This window comes from Bubalus kerabau, chromosome 13, assembly GCF_029407905.1.
Source record: "Bubalus kerabau isolate K-KA32 ecotype Philippines breed swamp buffalo chromosome 13, PCC_UOA_SB_1v2, whole genome shotgun sequence".
Taxonomy (NCBI): Eukaryota; Metazoa; Chordata; class Mammalia; order Artiodactyla; family Bovidae; genus Bubalus; species Bubalus kerabau.
The window spans coordinates 13,350,584-13,356,583 of NC_073636.1; positions in this window are offsets into that span (position 1 = coordinate 13,350,584).

Below are 6,000 nucleotides of genomic sequence, written 5' to 3' on the forward strand. Positions count from 1 at the left end.
TACTGTATTTTTACCAATGTTTAGAAATGAAATTGAATTTAGAAATTGAATAGAATTGGCCAGACCTATGGCCCCCCAATTGGAGTGCTTATAGGATGGCTGATGAGCTGCATGCATTGAATTCATATTTTCTGCTTTATGTGTCTGTTTTCAAATTGTGTTTAGCCCTTTAACTGAATTTTAAGGAATCTAGGCAGCATGATGGTAGCCAAGAGCACATTTTTTTTTTTTTTTTTTTGGTCAGAACCTGGATCTGAATCCTGGCTGTGTTGCTCAACTGCTAAATGAACTAGAATAAAATATTTAATTTCTCTAAATCTCAGCTTCCTTCTCTGTCAAAGGAGAATGAGAATGTCTTCTTTTGATAATCGCAAAAATTGAACGAGATCTGATGCAAAGCATTTAACACATGGAAAGAGCTCAACAAATGGGAGCCATAGTATCTACTGTAGGAATTCTTTTTTAATCTGTTACTAGGTATTATCTTGCTCTTCCAGTAATTTTTCAGTGCTCTATGAATTCTGGATTTACTATGAGACTCAGATTCTGGATTTTGATATCCCATTAAAGCGTGGTCTTGGCCAGCAACCCCACTCCTGGGCATGTACCCTGTAAACATGAGGGCTTTAATTCAAAAAGATACATGCACCCCTGTGTTCACAGGAGCGCTGTTCACAACAGCCCAGACACAGAAGCAACCTAGACACCCATCAAGAGAGGAATAGATAAAGAGATATGGTACACATGTTCAGTCACTAAGTCGAGTCCAACTCTTTGGGACCCCACGGACTGCAGCACACCAGGCCTCCTTGTCCTTCACCACCTCCTGGAGCTTGCTCAAACTCATGTCCATTGAGTCGATGATGCCATCCACCCATCTCATCCTCTGACGTCCCCCTCTCCTCTGGCCTTCAATCTTTCCCAGCTTCAGGGTCTTTTCCAGTGAGTCCGTTTTTCGCATCAGGTGGCCAAAGTGTTGGAGCTTCAGTTTCAGCATCAGTCCTGCCAATGAATATTCAGGGCTGATTTCCTTTAGGACAGACTGGTTGGATCTCCTTGCAGTCCAAGGGACTCTCAAGAGTCTTCTCCAACACCACAGTTCAAAAGTGTCAATTCTTCAGCACTCAGCTTTCTTTATGGTTCAACTCTCACATCCATACATGACCACTGGAAAAACCATAGCTTTGACTAGATGGACCTTTGTTGACAAAGTAATGTCTCTGCTTTTTAATATGCTATCTAGGTTGGTCATAGCTTTTCTTCCAAAGAGCAAGTGTCTTTTAACTTCATGGCTGCAGTCACCGTCTGCAGTGATTTTGGAGCCCCAAAATATAATCTCTCACTCTTTCCATTGTTTCCCCATCTATTTGCCATGAAGTGATGGGACCGGATGCCTTGATCTTCGTTTTTTGAATGTTTAGTTTTAAGCCAACTTTTTCATTCTCTTCTTTCACTTTCAGCACGAGACTCTTTAGTTCTTCTTCACTTTCTGCCTTAAGGGTGGTGTCACCTGCATATACAATGCAATATTACTCAGCCATAAAAGAAAGAATGAATAACGCTATTTCAAGCAACATGGTTGGACCCTGAGATGATCATACTAAGTGAAATAAGTCAGAGAAAGACAAGTATTATATGATATCACTTATATGTGGAATCTAAAAATAGTACAAATGAACTTGTTTACAAAACAGAATCAGATTCACAGATAGAAAACAAACTTATGGCTACCAAAGGGGAAGGAAAGGGAAGACTAAAATAAGAATTTGGGATTAACATGTACACACAGTACTATATAAAAATTTATAAACAGCAAGAACCTACTGTATAGCACAGGGAATTCTACTCAATATCTTCTGATAAACTATAATCAGTTCAATTCAGTCGCTCAGTCGTGTCCGACTCTTGGCGACCCCATGAATCGCAGCACGCCAGGCCTCCCTGTCCATCACCAATTCCCGGAGTTCACTCAAACTCACGTCCATCAAGTCAGTGATGCCATCCAGCCATCTCATCCTCTGTCGTCCCCTTCTCCTCCTGCCCCCAATCCCTCCCAGCATCAGAGTCTTTTCCAATGAGTCAACTCTTCGCATGAGGTGGCCAAAGTTAGAACTGGACATGGAAAAACAGACTGGTTCCAAATAGGAAAAGGAGTATGTCAAGGCTGTATGTTGTCACCCTGCTTATTTAACTTATATGCAGAGTATATCACAAGAAACGCTGGGCTGGAAGAAGCACAAGCTGGAATCAAGATTGCTGGGAGAAATATCAATAACTTCAGATACGCAGATGACACAACCCTTACGGCAGAAAGTGAAGAAGAACTAAAGAGCATCTTGATGAAAGTGAAAGAGGAGAGTGAAAAAGCTGGCTTAAAAACTCAGCATTCAAAAAATGAAGATCATGGCATCTGGTCCCATCACTTCATGGCAAATAGATGGGGAAACAATGAAAACAGTGTGAGACTTTACATTTTGGGGCTCCAAAATCAATGCAGATGGTGACAGTAGCCATGAAATTAAAAGACACTTGCTCCTTGGAAGAAAAGCTATGACCAACCTAGATAGCATATTAAAAAGCAGAGACATTACTTTACCAACAAAGGTACATCTAGTCAAAGCTATGGTTTTTCCAGTGATCATGTATGGATGTGAGAGTTGAACCATTAAGGTGGGCGCTGAAGAACTGATGCTTCTGAACTGTGGTGTTGGAGAAGACTCTTGAGAGTCCCTTGGACTGCAAGGAGATCCAACCAGTTAATCCTAACGGAAATCAGCCCTGAATATTCATTGGAAGGACTGATGCTAAAGCTGAAGCTCCAACACTTTGGCCACCTGATTCGAAGAATGGACTCACTGGAAAAGACCCTGAAGCTGGGAAAGATTGAAGGCCAGAGGAGAAGGGGACGACAGAGGATGAGACGGCTGGATGGCATCACTGACTCAATGGACATGAGTTTGAGTAGGCTCGGGGAGTTGGTGATGGACAGGGAAGCCTGGCATGCTGCAGTACATGGGGTCGCAAAGAATTGGACAGGACTGAGCAACGGAACTGAACTGAAATTAAGGAAACCCAACTTTCTGTTAACCAAGAGGAATTTCTCAGCACCCTCTGAATGTGCTCCAGACGGAAGAGTGTGCTGGTGTCTAGAGCACCCCCTAGTGGAGGATCTGCCATTGCACCCTTTCCCCATGTGGTTAGGAATCTCCCACACACAAGCGTTTCTGTTCTAGGGTCACTGCATTCAGCTCTCTGCTCAGACCTTGAAGATGGATACGTCTTTCTTTTCACTTCTGCTCTGTCCAATGTAGGGGCCACCGCACATGAGTTGTGGAGCATTTGAGACACAGCTACTGCAGCTAATAAACGGAATGTTTAATTTTGCTTAATTTTAAAATAACATTTATTTAGTAAAAATTTTGCTTATTTGTCTGAGCCGAGTCTTAGTTGTGGTGTGTGGGATTTTTAGTTGAGGCATGCACTTGGGATCTAGTTCCCCAACCAGGGATTGAACCCAGGCCCCCTGCTCTGAGAACACAAAGTCTTAGCCACTGACTGGACCACCACGGAATCCCTAGTTTTAATTCTAACTAATTGAAATAAAATAGATATATTAATTTTAACAAAAAATGTTACAGTAATTTTTAAAGTAACATTTAAGTTTTAAAGTAATTTTAGCCAGTTGAAATGTAGATGAGCACAGGCGGCCAGTCGCTAGCGCGTCACTGCAGCTTTGGAACACGCATGACTGTGGGCGCTGTTGGCTCCTTCAACAGAGCTCTGACCGTCTACACAGCCAGGAAGCTCTGACATCATTGCCTCGTTTTCTGAGCGTGTGCCCAACTCTCCCCAAGGCCTCAGCCCCATCAATTTGAAACAAAGAGGTCCCATGAGATCTACCTGCTCCTTGTAGCTCTCACATTGGGCTCGAGACTTGAAATATTATAAATAAATTAGTTCCGTTTCAGAGGTAGTGATACATCAAATCTATCCACTGTCTGTTACAATGTCAGGTCCATACGTGTTGTATGCAAGGAACCCCATCAGAAACGCTGACTTGCCCTCAGCATTAAAAAAAAAAAAAGTATTTATTTATTTATTTGACTGCATTGGCTGTTAGTTGCGGCATATGGGATCCAGTACCCTCAGCATTTTAAAAGTGTGGATTTATTTTAAAAAACATTAAAAAAAAACATGGGCTTACAGTTAAAAAATTGAAATAAAACCAGGATACAAAAAATAAGCACTGTCTTCCAATTAAAAATAAATTTTAAAAAAGTAAAGCAATGATCCTCCAATTAAAAATAAATTAAAAAAAATAAGCACATTGTTTTCAGGCTGTTTACGTCTCACAAGAGCACATTTTTAGGAAGAACAGCAGAGAGCATGTCTTTAGCAGGCATAACGGCTGTACAGCGGAGGGGTGGCAGAGTGCTACTGCCCGGGTGCGTATATTCCCTAACATTTCCTGCACGGGAGGATATTCTTCAAGGTATAGAGGCATTTATGTAGCTTTACTGTCAATAGACGGGAAAAGGCAAGAAAACATAAAGAGTTTAATGTTTTCAACTTAGTAACAATTTCTCATTGAGTCCATACTTTATGTATCCAGGAATCTTCTCCTATGTTCAAAATGGCAGTTCTCAGTGGTTTGTATAAGATTGAAGGGAACTTTTTCTACTACACTGATTCAACCATTAACAGGAACATAGCTGTTCATACGTGTACACTGAATCCATGGATGTGTGAACTGCTTCCATGTTGCCTCTAGCATCTTGAGGATAATACAGAACCTTTTAACAGTTACTTCATTTGTTGGATGGTTAGTTATTTGTTGGAATGTTTTTACAGACAAACCACTGTCACTGAATTTTCTTTCAAATCACTAAAAACAACAGAGAAGTTTTGCTTATCAATTACAAAATACTCAGCCCTCTTGGAGGGCTTCAAATTACCCAGACTGCCCAAACCAAGCTAGCCCATGTTTCAGTTCGTGGTCACAGACAATACAGCAATTTAATGCAGCAGAAATCCTGACCGAATTCAAAAGACAGTATTTCTGCCATAAGAAGTTTATTCACCTCCTTTCCCAAAGAACTGGCTAATGCTGAGAACACCCCACGTTGTCTCTCAGAGGTCTATGGATACAGACTCATCTGAAGGATGTTTATATAAAGATATATGGTGTGATTACAACCTACAGCTCACAACTCTTCCTACATCAACTTTCATGTGTAATTTTCAAAACTGTGGCGTGTACAGACAAAAAAGTCACATCACACGGCCATCAATTTGAATATGCATCATGCAGTTGGAAATAAGAATCTGGCTTCATTAAGCTGTTACTCATGTTTTGCTGGTGCTCAAAGGTCAGAAAGAAAAGCAATAATTTGGGGAAATAGTAAGCGAAGGCCCAGGAGAGCTGTCTGGTGCAGGCACTGTTCAGGTGCAATGGCAGCTCGGGTCACTAAAACAAACTCAGCCCAACCATTTGATGGTCTTGGCTGGCACTGTCTGAATTTTTTTTTCCCACAAGAAAAGCTGGTCTTTCATATTAAGTAGAGTCATGTCAGAAACTGGGCAAACAATCTATTCAAAGTTCAAGTGGAGACGGTGCCCCTTAGGTAAAGAAGTGGCAGAAGTTTAAAAAAGTGTGCCATGGCTTCAGAAACTTGACTGTTGAAACTCAGGTGAGGGTACCATCACTTTGAGCCAGAAAGAAAGGAAGAAAGATTAATCATGTTGTACCTAAGCCAACCCACTAATCACGAATACAAAATAGAGTGCTAAGATATGAAGGCTCTATAGACCTGCCACTGAAAGCTGGATGTAACGGTAAACATTCAGAATTCCCTCCCCCTGTCTCACACCTAATCTGATGGAGCCACCCAATGGCTTTACACCAGGGTAAAGGGAGCCGGCTGCCTCGGAGTCTGGACAGGCTTTGAAACGGCCTTCTATTAGAAACCCGCGGGAAGTATCTCCTGGGATCTCTGGGGT